The sequence below is a fragment of the Pongo pygmaeus genome, chromosome X (genome assembly GCF_028885625.2).
Source record: "Pongo pygmaeus isolate AG05252 chromosome X, NHGRI_mPonPyg2-v2.0_pri, whole genome shotgun sequence".
Taxonomy (NCBI): Eukaryota; Metazoa; Chordata; class Mammalia; order Primates; family Hominidae; genus Pongo; species Pongo pygmaeus.
The window spans coordinates 59,387,823-59,402,500 of NC_072396.2; positions in this window are offsets into that span (position 1 = coordinate 59,387,823).

Here is a 14,678-nt window from a genome sequence, read left to right on the forward strand (position 1 = left end):
AAAGGAGGTATCTTCACATAAAAACTAGACAGAAGCATTCTGAGAAAGTTCTTTGTGAGATGTGCATTCATCTCACAGAGTTGAACATTTCTTTTGATTGAGCAGTTTTGATACAATCTTTTTGTAGAATCTGTAGGTGGATATTTGTAGCGCTTTGAGGCCTATAGTGGAAAAGGAAATATATTCAGGTGAAAACTAGACAGAAGCATTCTCAGAAACTTCTTTGTGATGTGTGCATGCAACTCAAAGAGTTGAACGTTTCTTTTGATTGTGCAGTTTGGAAACACTCTTTTTCAAGTATCTGCAAATGGATACTTGGAGCGTTTTGAAGTCTAGAGCAGAAAAGGAAATATCTTCACATAAAAACTAGATAGAAGCATTCTGAGAAATTTCTTTGTGATGTGTGCATTCATCTCACAGAGTTGAAACTTCCTCTTGATTGAGCAGTTTTGAAAACTATGTTTGTTAAATCTACAAGTGGATATTTGGAGTGCTTTGAGGCCTATGGTGGAAAAGGCAATATCTTTACATATAAACTAGACAGAAGCATTCTCAGAAATTTTTTCCATGTATGCATTCAACTCACAGTGTTGAACCTTTCTTTTGCTTGAGTAGTTTGGAAACACTCTTTTAGTAGTATCTGTAAATGGATATTTCGAGCACTTTGAGACGTATAGCTGAAAAGGAATTATCTCCAAATAAAAATTAGACAGAAGCATTGTCAGAAACTTCTTTGTGATGTATGCATTCAACTCACAGAGTTGAACCTTTCTTTTGATGAGCAGTTTGGAATCACTCTTTTTGTAGTATCTGCAAATGGATATTTGGAGGGCTTTGAGGCCTATAGCTGAAAAGGAAATATCTTCAAATAAAAACTTCACAGAAGCATTCTGAGAAACTTCTTTGTGATGTGTGCATTCTTCTCACAGAGTTGAATCTTTCTTTTGGTTGAGCAGTTTTGAAACACTCTTTTTTAGAAACTGCAAATGGATATTTGGAGCGCTTTGAGACGTATGGTGGAAAAGGAAATATCTTCATATAAAAACTAGACAGAAGCATTCTCAGAAACTTCTTTGTGATGTGTGCATTCAACTCACAGTGTTGAACCTTTCCTTTGGTTCAGCAGTTTAGAAACACTCTTTTTGTAGTATGTGCAAGTGGATATTTGGAGCGCTTTGAGGCATACAACCAAAAAGGAAATATCTCCACATAAAAACTAGACAGACGAATTCTGAGAAAGTACTTTGTGATGTGTGCATTCATCTCACATAGTTGAAAATTTATTTTGATTGAGCAGTTTTGAAACAGGATTTTTGTAGGATCTTCAAGTGTATATTTGGGGCGATTAAGGCCTCTGGTGGAAAATGAAATATCTTCAAATAAAAACTAGCCAGAAGAATTCTCAGAAACTTCTTGGTGATGTGTGCATTCAACTCAAGGAGTTGAACCTTTCTTTTGATTGAGCAGTTTGAAACAATCTTTTTGTAGTGTCTGGAATTGGACATTTGGAGCGCTTTGAGACTTATAGCTGAAAAGGAAATATCTTCCCCTAAAAACTAGACAGAAGCATTCTGAGAAACTTGTTTGTGAAGTGTGCATTCATCTCACAGAGTTCACATTTCCTTTGATTGAGCAGTTTTGAAACCCTCTTTTTGTAGAATCTCCAAGTGGATATTTGGAGCACTTTGAGGCCTTGGGTGGAAAAGGAAATATCTTCACCTAAAAACTAGACAGAAGCATTCTCAGAAACTTCTTTGTGATATGTGCCTTCATCTCACAGAGTTTTACCTTTCTTTTGATTGAGCAGTTTGGAAACATTCTTTTTGTAGTTTCTGCAAATGGATATTTAGAGCGCTTTGAGGCCTATAGCTGAAAAGGAAATATCTTCACATAAAAATTTCACAGAAGAATTCTGAGCAACTTATTTGAGATGTGTGCATTCATCTCACAGAGATGAAACTTCTTTTCATAGAGCAGTGTTGAAACACTCTGTAGAATCTGCAAGTGGATATTCCGAGCACTTTGAGTCCTACGGTGGAAAAAGAAATATCTTCATATCAAAACTAGACAGAAGCATTCTCAGAAATTTCTTTGTGATGTGTGCATTCAACTCACACAGTTGAAACTTTCTTTTGACTGTGCAGATTGCAAGCACTCTTTTTGTAGTATTTGCAAGTGGATATTTTGAGCCCTTAGAGGACTATAGCTGAAAAGGAACTATCTTCACATGAAAACTAGACAGAAGCATTCTGAGAAACTTCTTTGTTATGTGCGCATTTATCTCACAGAGTTGAACATTTCTTTTGATTGAGCAGTTTTGAAACACTCTTTTTCTATAAACTGCATGTGTATATTTCGAGTGCTTTGAGGCCTATGGTGGAAAAGAAAATATCTTCACATAAAAACTAGACAGAAACACTCTCAGAAACTTCTCTGTGATGCGTGCATTCATCTTGAAACTTTCTTTTGATTGAGCAATTTTGAAAAACACATTTTGTAGAATCTGCAAGTGGATATTTGGAGCGGTTTGAGGCCTATGTCTGATAAAGATATATCGTCATATAAAAATTACACAGAAGCATTCTCAGAAACTTCTTTGTGATGTGTGCATTCAACTCACAGAGTTGAACCTTTCTTTTCATTGAGCAGTTTGGAAAATCTCTTTTTGTAGTATGTGCAAATGGATATTTGTATCACTTTGAGGCCTAAAGCTGAAAAGGAAATATCTTCACATAAAAACTAGACAGAAGTGTTCTGAGAAACTTCTTTGTGATGTGTGCATTCGAATCATGGAGTTGAAACTTCCTTTGGATTGAGCAGATTTGAAACTTGTTTTTTCAATCTGCAAGTGCGTATGTGGAGCTCTTTGAGGCCTTTGTTGGAAAAGGAAATATCTTCACATAAAATCTAGACAGAAGCATTCTCAGAAACTTCTTTGTGATGTGTGCATTCAACTCACAGAGTTCAACCTTTCTTTTTATTGAGCAGTTTGGAAACACTCTTTTTGTATTATCTGCAAATTGATGTGTGGAGCGCTTTGAAGTCTATAGCTGTAAAGGAAATATCTGCATATAAATACTTCACAGAAGCATTCTGAGAAACTTATTTGTGATGTGAGTATTCATGTCAAAGAGATGAACATTTCTTTTGAATTAGCAGTTTTGAAACACTCTTTTTGTAGAATCTGCAAGTGGATATTTGGAGCACTTGGAGGCCTATGGTGGAAAAGAAAATATCTTCACATAAATACAAGACCGAAGCATTCTCAGAAACTTCATTGTGATGTGTGCATTCAACTCACAGAGTTGAACCTTTCTTTTGATTGAGCAGTTTAGAAACACTCTTTTCGTAGTATGTGCAAATGGATATTTGGAGCTCTTTGAGGCCTACAGCTGAAAAGGAAATATCTTCACACAAAAACTAGACAGAAGCATTCTGAGAAAGTACTTTGTGATGTGTGCATTCATCTCACATACCTGAAAATTTATTTTGATTGAGCAGTTTTGAAACAGGATATTTGTAGGATCTGCAAGTGTATATTTGGAGCGATTGCGGCCTCTGGTGGAAAAGGAAATATCTTCAAATGAAAACTAGCCAGATGCATTCTCAGAAACTACTTTGTGATGTGTGCATTCAACTCACAGAGTTGAACCTTTCTTTTGATTGAGCAGTTTGGAAACACTCTTTTTGTAGTTTCTGCAAGTGGATATTTGGAGCGCTTTGAGAATTATAGCTGAAAAGGAGATATCTTCACCCAAAAACTACACAGAAGCATTCTGAGAAACTTCTTTGTGAAATGTGCATTCATCTCACAGAGTTGAACGTTTCTTTTGATTGTGAAGTATTGAAACACTCTTTTTGGAGAATCTGCAAGTGGTTATTTGGAGTACTTTGAGGCCTAAGGTGGAAAAGGAAATATCTTCACCTAAAAGCTAGACAGAAGCATTCTCAGAAACTTCTTTGTGATGTACGCATTCAACTCACAGAGTTGAATCTTTCTGTTGATTGTGCAGTTTGGATACACTCTGTTTGTAGTATCTACAAATGAATATTTGGAGTGCTTGGAGGCATGTAGCTGAAAAGGAAATATCTTCACATAAAAACTAGACAGAAGCATTCTGAGAAACTTCTTTGTGATGTGTGCATTCATCTCACAGACTTGAACCTATCTTTTATTGAGCAGTTTTGAAACACTCTTTTTGTACAATCTGAAGGTAGAGATCTGAAGCGATTTGAAGGCTAGAGTGGAAAAGGAAATATCTTCACATAAAAACTATACAGAAGCTTTCTAAGAAACTACTTTGTGATGTGTGCATTCAACTTAGAGAGTTGAAGCTTTCTTTTGATTGTGCAGTTTGGATACACTCTGTTTGTAGTATCTACAAATGGATATTTGGAGCGCTTTGAGGCCTGTAGCTGCAGAGGAAATATCTTCACATAAAAAATAGACAGAAGCATTCTGAGAAGCTTCTTTGTGATGTGTGCATTCATCTCACAACTTGAACTTATCTTTTATTGAGCAGTTTTGAGACACTCTTTTTGTAGAATCTGCAAGTGGATATTTGGAGCGCTTGGAGGCCTATGGTGGAAAAGGAAATATCTTCACATAAAAACTTGACTGAAGAACTCTGAGAAACTTCTTTGTGATGTGTGCATTCATCTCACAGAATTGAACGTTTCTTTGGATTGAGAAGCTTTGAAACACTCTTTTTGTAGAAGTTGTAAGTGTATAATTGGGGCGCTTTTGCGACCTCTAGTGGAAAAGGAAATATCTTCACATAAAAACTACGCAGAAACATTGTGAGAGACTTCATTGTGATGTGTGCATTCATCTCACAGAATTGAACCTTTCTTTGGGTTGAGAAGCTTTGAAACACTCTTTTTGTAGAAGTTGTAAGTGTATAAATGGGGCGCTTTGTGGCCTCTAGTGGAAAAGGAAATATCTTCACATAAAAACTAGGCAGAAACATTGTGAGAGACTTCTTTGTGATGTGTGCATTCATTTCTCAGAATTCAATCATTCTTTTCATTAAGCAGTTCAGAAACACTCTGTTTGGAGTATCTGTAAACGGATATTTGGAGCACTTTGAGGCCTATAGCTGAAAAGGAAATATCTTCACATAAAAACTATACAGAAGCATCTGGAGAAACTTCTTTGTGATGTGTGCATTCATCTCATACACTTGAACATTCCTTTTGATTGAGCAGTTTTGAAACACTCTTTTTGTAGAATCTGCAAGTGGATATTTGGAGCACTTGGAGGCCTATGGTAGAAAAGGAAATATCTTCACATAAAAACTAGACAGAAGAACTCTGAGAAACTTCTTTGTGATGTGTGCATTCATCTCACAGAATTGAACCTTTCTTTGGATTGAGATGTTTTGAAACACTCTTTGTAGAAGTTGCAAGTGTATAAATGGGGAGCTTTGCGGCCTCTAGTGGAAAAGGAAATATCTTCACAGAAAAACTAGGCAGAAACACTGTGAGAGACTTCTTTGTGATGTGTGCATTCATTTCTCAGAGTTCAATCATTCTTTTCATTAAGCAGTTCAGAAACACTCTGTTTGGAGTATCTGTAAACGGATATTTGGAGTGCTTTGAGGCATATAGCTGAAAAGGAAATATCTTCACATAAAAACTATACAGAAGTGTTCTGAGAAATTTCTTTGTGATGTGTGTATTCATCTCACAGAGTTGAACCTTTCCTATGATTGAGCAGTTTTGAAACTTTTTTTGTTCAATCTGCAAGTGCATGTGGAGCGCTTAGAGGCATATGGTGGAAAAAGGAATATCTTCAGAGAAAAACTACACTGAAGCATTCTGAGAAACTTCTTTGTGATGTGTGCACTCAACTCACAGAGTTGAACCTTTCGTTTGATTGAGTAGTTTGGAATCCCTCTTTTTGTAGTATCTGCAAATGGATATTTGGCGTGCTTTGAGGCCTATTGCTGAAAAGGAAATATCTTCAAATAAAAACTAGACAGAAGGATTCGGAGAAACTTCTTCGTGATGTGTGCATTCATCTCACAGTGTTGAACCTTTCTTTTGATTGAGCAGTTTTGAAACGTTCTTTTTGTAGAATCTATAAGTAGATATTTGGAGCGCTTTGAGGCCTATAGCTGAAAAGCAAATATCTTCGCCTAAAAAGCAGACAGAATCATTCTGAGAAACTTCTTTGTGATGTGTGCATTCTACTCACAGAGCTGAACCTTTCTTTTGATTGAGCAGTTTTGAAACACTCTTTTTGTAGTATCTGCAAATAGATATTTGTGGTGCTTTGAGGCCTATACCTGAAAAGGAAACATCTTCACATAAGAACTAGACAGAAGCATTCTGAGAAACTTATTTGTGATGTGTGCATTCGTCTCACAGAAATGAACATTTCTTTTGATTGAGCAGTTTTGAGACACTCATTAGTAGAATCTGCAAGTGGATATTTAGTGGGGTTTGAGTCCCATTGTGGAAAAGGAAATATCTTCACAAAAAATCTAGACGTAAGCATTCTCAGAAACTTCTTTGTGATGTGTGCATTCAACACACAGAGTTGAACATTTGTTTTGATTGAGCAGTTTGGTGGCACTCTTTTTGTAGTATCTGCATATGGAGATTTGTAGCACTTTGAGGCTTATACCTGAAAAGGAAATATCTTCACAAAAAATCTAGACGTAAGCATTCTCAGAAAGTTCTTTGTGATGTGTGCATTTATCTCACAGAGTTCAGCGTTTCTTTTGATTGAGCAGTTTTGAAACACTCTTTTGGTAGTGTCTGCTAATGGATATTTGGAGCCCTTTGAGGCCTTTAGCTGAAAAGGAAATATCTTCAGTTAAAAACTAGACGGAAGCATTCTGAGAAACTTCTTTGTGATGTTTGCATTCATCTCACAGATTTGAACCTTTCTTTTGATTGTGCAGTTTTGAAACACTCTTTTTGTAAAATCTGCAAGCGGATATATGGAGCATTTTCAAGTTTATGGTGGAAAAGGAAATATCTTCACATAAAAAGTAGACAGAAGCGTTCTGAGAAACTTCTTTGTGATGTGTACATTCAACTCAGAGAGTTGAACCGTTCTTTTGATTGAGCAGTTTGGAACCGCTCTATTTGTAGTATCTGCAAATGGATATTTGGAGCGCTTTGAGGCCTAAATCTGAATAGGAAAAACCTTCACATAAAAACTATAAAGAAGCATTCTGAGAAACTTCTTTGTGATGTGTCTATTCATCTCACAGAGTTGAACGTTTCTTTTGATTGAACAGTTCCGGAACGCTCTTTTTGCAGATCCTGCGAGTGGATATTTGAAGCGCTTTGAGACCTATGCTGAAAAAGGAAATATCTTCATGTAAAAACTAGACAGAAGCATTCTCAGTAACTTATTTGTGATGCCTGTGTTCACCTGACAGAGATGAACCAATCTTTTGATTAAGCAGTTTGGAAACACTCTTTTTGTAGTATCTGCAAATGGATATTTGTAGTGCTTTGAGGCCTATAGCTGAAAAGGAAATATCTTCTTTTATTTTTATTTTATTACTTTTATTCTTTAAGTTTTAAGGTACATGTGCACAATGTGCAGGTTAGTTACATATGTATACGTGTGCCATGCTGGTGTGCTGCACCCATTAACTCGTCATTTAGCATTAGGTATATGTCCTAAAGCTACCCCTCGCCCTCCCACCACCCAACAACCGTCCCCAGAGTGTGATGTTCCCCTTCCTGTGTCCATGTGTTCTCATTGTTCAATTCCCACCTATGAGTGAGAATATATGGTGTTTGGTTTTTTGTCCCTGTGATAGTTTACTGAGAATGATGATTTCCAGTTTCATCCATGTCTCTACAAAGGATATGAACTCATCATTTTTTATGGCTGCATAGTATTCCATGTTGGATATGTGCCACAGTTTCTTAATCCAGTCTATCATTGTTGGACATTTGGCTTGGTTCCAAGTCTTTGCTATTGTGAATAGTGCCACAATAAACATTTGGGTGCATGTGTCTTTATACCAGCATGATTTATAGTCCTTTGGGTATATACCCATTAATGGGATGGCTGGGTCAAATGGTATTTCTAGTTCTAGATCCCTGAAGAATCGCCACCCTGACTTCCACAAGGGTTGAACTAGTTTACAGTCCCACCAACACTGTAAAAGTGTTCCTATTTCTCCACATCTTCTCCAGCACCTATTGTTTCCTGACTTTTCAATGATTGCCATTCTAACTGGTGTGAGATGGTATCTCATAGTTGTTTTGATTTGCATTTCTCTGATAGCCAGTGATGGTGAGCATTCTTTCATGTGTCTTTTGGCTGCATAAATGTCTTCTTTTGAGAAGTGTCTGTTAATATCCTTCGCCCACTTTTTGATGGGGTTGTCTTTTTCTTGTAAATTTGTTTGAGTTCATTGTAGATTCTGGATATTAGCCCTTTGTCAGATAAGTAGGTTGCGAAAATTTTCTCTGATTCTATAGGTTGCCTGTTCACTCTGATGGTAGTTTCTCTTGCTGTGCAGAAGCTGTTTAGATTCATTAGATCCCATTTGTCAATTTTGGCTTTTGTTGCCATTGCTTTTGGTGTTTTAGACATGAAGTCCTTGCCCATGCCTATATCCTGAATGGCATTGTCTAGGTTTTCTTCTAGGGTTTTTATGGTTTTAGGTCTAACGTTTAAGTCTTTAATCCATCTTGAATTAACTTTTGTATAAGGTGTAAGGAAGGGATCCAGTTTCAGCTTTCTCCATATGGCTAGCCAGTTTTCCCAGCACCATTTACTAAATAGGGAATCATTTCCTCATTGCTTGTTTTTCTCAGGTTTGTCAAAGATCAGATAGTTGGAGATGTGCGGCGTTATTTCTGATGGCTCTGTTCTGTTCCATTGGTCTGTATCTCTGTTTTGGTACCAGTACCATGCTGTTTTGTTTACTGTAGCCTTGTAGGATAGTTTGAAGTCGGGTAGCGTGATGCCTCCAGCTTTGTTCTTTTGGCTTAGGATTGAAGTGGTGATGCAGGCTCTTTTTGGTTCCATATGAACTTTAAAGTAGATTTTTCAAATTCTGTGAAGAAAGTCATTGGTAGCTTGATGGGGATGGCAATGAATCTGTAAGTTATCTTGGGTAGTATGGCCATTTTCATGATATTGATTCTTCCTACCCATGAGCATGGAATGTTCTTCCATTTGTTTGTATCCTCTTTTATTTCCTTGAGCAGTGGTTTGTAGTTCTCCTTGAAGAGGTCCTTCACATCCCTTGTAAGTTGGATTCCTAGGTATTTTATTCTCTTTGAAGCAATTGTGAATGAGAGTTCACCACGATTTGGCTCTCTGCTTGTCTGTTATTGGTATATAAGAATGCTTGTGATTTTTGTACATTAATTTTCTATCCTGAGACTTTGCTGAAGTTGCTTATCAGCTTAAGGAGATTTTGGGCTGAGACAATGGGGTTTTCTAGATATACAATCCTGTCATCTACAAACAGGGACAATTTGACTTTCTCTTTTCCTAATTGAATACCCTTTATTTCCTTCTTCTACCTGATTGCCCCGGCCAGAACTTCCAACACTATGTTGAATAGGAGTGGTGAGAGAGGGCATCCCTGTCTTGTGCCAGTTTTCAAAGGGAATGCTTCCAGGTTTTGCCCATTCAGTATGGTATTGGCTGTAGGTGTGTCATAGATAGCTCTTATTATTTTGAGATACATCCCATCAATACCTAATTTATTGAGAGTGTTTAGTATGAAGGTTGTTGAATTTTTTGAAAGGCCTTTTCTGCATCTATTGAGATAATCATGTGGTTTTTGTCTTTGGGTCTGTTTGTATGCTGGATTACATTTATTGATTTCAGTATATTGAACCAGCCTTTCATCCCAGGGATGAAGCCCATTTGATAATGGTGGATAAGCTTTTTGATGTGCTGCTGGATTCGGTCTGCCAGTATTTTATTGAGGATTTTTGCATCAATGTTCATCAAGGATATTGGTCTAAAATTCTCCTTTTTGATTGTGTCTCTGCCCATCTTTGGTATCAGGATGATGCTGGCCTCTTAAAATGAGTTAGAGAGGATTCCCTCTTTTTCTATTGATTGGAATAGTTTCACAAGGATTGGTACCAGTTCCTCCTTGTACCTCTGGTAGAATTTGGCTGTGAATCCATCTGGTCCTGGATTCTTTTTGGTTGGTAAGCTATTGATTATTGCCACAATTACAGAGCCTGTTATTAGTCTATTCAGAGATTCAACTTCTTCCTGGTTTAGTCTTGGGAGCGAGTATGTGTCGAGGAATTTATCCATTTCTTCCAGATTTTCTAGTTTATTTGTGTAGAGGTGTTTGTAGTATTCTCTGATGGTACTTTGTATTTCTGTGGGATCAGTGGTGATATCCCCTTTATCATTTTTTATTGTGTCTCTTTGATTCTTCTCTCTTTTCTTCTTTATTAGTCTTGCCAACAGTCTATCAATTTTGTTGATCCTTTCAGAAAACCAGCTCCTGGATTCATTGATTTTTTGAAGGGTGTTTTTGTGTCTCTATTTCCTTCAATTCTGCTCTGATTTTAGTTATTTCTTGCCTTCTGCTAGCTTTTGAATGTGTTTGCTCTTGCTTTTCCAGTTCTTTTAATTGTGATGTTAGGTTGTCAATTTTGGATCTTTCCTTCTTTCTCTTGTGGGCATTTAGTGCTATAAATTTCCCTCTACACACTGCTTTGAATGTGTTGCAGAGATTCTGGTATGTTGTGTCTTTGTTCTCATTGGTTTCAAAGAAGATCTTTATTTGTACCTTCATTTCGTTATGTACCCAGTAGTCATTCAGGAGCAGGTTGTTCAGTTTCCATGTAGTTGAGCGGTTTTGAGTGAGTTTCTTAATCCTGAGTTCTAGTTTGATTGCACTGTGGTCTGAGAGAGAGTTTGTTATAATTTCTGTTCTTTTACATTTGTTGAGGAGAGCTTTACTTCCAACTATGTGATCAATTTTGGAATAAGTGTGGTTTAGTGCTGAAAAGAATGTATATTCTGTTGATTTGGGGTGGAGAGTTCTGTGAATGTCTATTAGATCCACTTGGTGTAGAGCTGAGTTCATTTCCTGGGTATCATTGTTAACTTTCTGTCTCATTGATCTGTCTAATGTTGACAGTGGGGTGTCAAAATCTCCCATTATTATTGTGTGGGAGTCTAAGTCTCTTTGTAGGTCACTCAGGACTTGCTTTATGAATCTGGGTGCTCCTGTATTGGGTGCATATCTATTTAGGACAGTTAGCTCTTCTTGTTGAATTGATCCCTTTACCATTATGTAATGGCCTTCTTTGTCTCTTTTGATCTCTGTTTGTTTAAAGTCTGTTTTATCAGAGACTAGGATTGCAACCCCTGCCTTTTTTTGTTTTCCATTTGCTTGGTAGATCCTCCTTCATCCCTTTATTTTGAGCCTTTATGCATCTTTACACATGAAATGGGTTTCCTGAATACAGCACACTGATGTGTCTTGACTCTTTATCCAATTTGCCAGCCTGTGTCTTTTAATTGGAGCATTTAGTCCATTTACATTTAAAATTAATATTGTTATGTGTGAATTTGATCCTGTCATTATGATGTTAGCTGGTTATTTTGCTTGTTAGTTGATGCAGTTTCTTTCTAGCCTCGATGGTCTTTACAATTTGGCATGATTTTGCAGTGGCTGGTACCGGTTGTTCCTTTCTATGTTTAGTGCTTCCTTCAGGAGCTCTTTTAGGGCAGGCCTGGTGGTGACAAAATCTCTCAGCATTTGCTTGTCTGTAAAGTATTTTATTTCTCCTTCACTTACGAAGCTTAGTTTCACTGGATATGAAATTCTGGGTTGAAAATTATTTTCTTTAAGAATGTTGAATATTGGCTCTCACTCTCTTCTGGCTTATAGAGTTTCTGCCCAGAGGTCCGCTGTTAGTCTGATGGGCTTCCCTTTGTGGGTAACCCGACCTTTCTCTCTGGCTGCCCTTAACATTTTTTCCTTCATTTCAACTTTGTTGAATCTGACAATTATGTTTCTTGGAGTTGCTCTTCTCGAGGAGTATCTTTGTGGCGTTCTCTGTATTTCCTGAATCTGAATGTTGGCCTGCCTTGCTAAATTGGGGAAGTTCTCTGGGATAATATTCTGCAGAGTGTTTTCCAACTTGGTTTCATTCTCCCCGTCACTTTCAGGTACACTAATCAGGCATAGATTTGGTCTTTTCACATAGTCCAATATTTCTTGGAGGCTTTGTTCATTTCTTTTTATTCTTTTTTCTCTAAACTTCCCTTCTTGCTTCATTTCATTCATTTCATCTGCCATCATTGACATCCTTTCTTCCAGTTGATCGCATCGGCTCCTGAGGCTTCTGAATTCTTCACGTAGTTCTCGAGCCTTGGCTTTCAGCTCCATCAGCTCCTTTAAGCACTTCTCTGTATTGATTATTCTAGTCGTACATTAGTCTAAATTTTTTTCAATGTTTTTAACATCTTTGTCTCTGTTTTGAATTTCCTCCTGTAGCTCAGTGTAGTTAGATCGTCTGAAGCCTACTTCTATCAACTCGTCAAGGTCGTTCTCCATCCAGCTTTGTTCCATTGCTGGTGAGGAGCTGCGTTCCTTTGGAGGAGGAGAGGCGTACTGCTTTTTAGAGTTTCCAGCTTTTCTGCTCTGCTTTTTCCCTATCTTTGTGGTTTTATCTACATTTGGTCTTTGATGATGGTGATGTATAGATGAGTTTTTGGTATGGATGTCCTTTCTGTTTGTCAGTTTTCCTTCTAACAGAGAAGACCCTCAGCTGCAGGTCTGTTGGAGTTTGCTAGAGGTCCACTCCAGACCCTGTTTGCCTCGTACCAGTAGTGGTGGCTGCAGAACAGCAGATTTTCGTGAACCGTGAATGTTGCTGTCTGATCATTCATGTGGAAGGTTTGTCTCAGAGGAGTACCCAGCCATGTAAGGTGTCAGTCTGCCCCTACTGAGGGGTGCCTCCCAGTTAGGCTCTTCGGGGGTCAGGGGTCAGGGACCCCCTTGAGGAGGCAGTCTGCCCGTTCTCAGATCTCCAGCTGTGTGCTGGGAGAACAACCGCTCTCTTCAAAGGTGTCAGATAGGGACATTTAAGCCTGCAGAGGTTACTGCTGTCTTTTTGTTTGTCTGTGCCCTGCCCCCAGAGGTGGAGCCTACAGAGGCAGGCACGCCTCCTTGTGGTGGTGAGCTCCACCCAGTTTGAGCTTCCCGGCTGCTTCATTTACCTAAGCAAGCCAGGGCAATGACGAGTGCCCTCCCCCAGCCTCACTGCCGCCTTGCAGTTTGATCTCAGACTGTTGTGCTGGCAATCAGTGAGACTCCGTGGGCGTAGGACCCTCTGAGCCAGGTACGGGATATAATCTAGTGCACCGTATTTTAAGCCCATTGGAAAAGTGTAGTATTAGGGTGGGAGTGACCCAATTTTCCAGGTGCCATCTGTCACCCCTTTCTTTGACTAGGAAAGGGGAATCCCTGACCCCTTGCGCTTCTCGAGTGAGGCAATGCCTCGCCCTGCTATGGTTCGTGCATGGTGCACTACATCCACTGACTTGCACCCACTGTCTGGCACTCCCTAGTGAGATGAAACTGGTACCTCAGATGGAAATGCGGAAATTACCCGTCTTCTGCATCGCTCACGCTGGGAGCTGTAGACTGGAGCTCTTCCTATTTGGCCGTCTTGGCTCAACCCCCAAGGAAATATTGTCCCATAAAAACTAGACAGAAACATTCTGAGAAACTTCTTTGTGATGTGTGCATTCATCTCACAAAGTTGAAACTTTCTTTTGATTGAGCAGTGATAAAACACTCCTTTTGTAGAATCTGCAAGGGGATATTTGGAATGCTTTGGGGCCTATGTTGGAGAAGGAAATATCTTCACATAAAAACTAGACAGAAGCATTCTCAGAAACTTCTTTGTGATGTGCGCATTCAATTCACAGAGATGAACGTTTTTTTTGATACAGTAGTTTGGAAAAACTCTTTTTGTATTTTCTGCAAATGGATACTTGGAGTGCTTTGATGCCTATAGCTGAAAAGGAAATATCATCGCATAAAAACCAGACAGAAGCATACTCAGAAACTTCTTTCAGATGTGTGCATTCATCTAACATAGTTGAACTTTTCTGTTGATTGAGCAGTTTTGAAACAGTCTTTTTGTACAACCTGCAAGTGGATATTTGGAGAGCTTTGAGGCCTATGGTGGAAAAGGAAATAAGTTCCCTTAAAAAATAGACAAAAGCATTCTCAGAAATTTCTTTGTGACTTGTGCATTCAACTCAGGGAGTTGTACATTTCTTTTGAATGAGCACTATGGAAACACTCTTTTTGGAGTATCTGCAAGTGGATGTTTGTGCGCTTTGAGGCTTGTAGCTGAAAAGGAAATATCTTCACATAAAAACCAGACAGAAGCACTCTGAGAAATTACTTTGTGATGTGTGCATTTATCTCACAGAGTTGAACCTTTCTTTTGATTGAGCAGTTTGGAAACAATCTTTTTGTAGTATCTGCACATGCATATTTTGAGAGCTTTGAGACCTATAGCTGAAAAGGAAATATCTTCACATAAAAACCAGACAGAAGCATTCTGAGAAATTTACTTGTGATATCTACATTCATCTCACAGTGTTGAACGTTTCTTTTGATTGAGCAGTTTTGAAACAATCTTTTTGTAGAATCTGCAAGTGGATATATGGATCGCTTTGAGGCGTA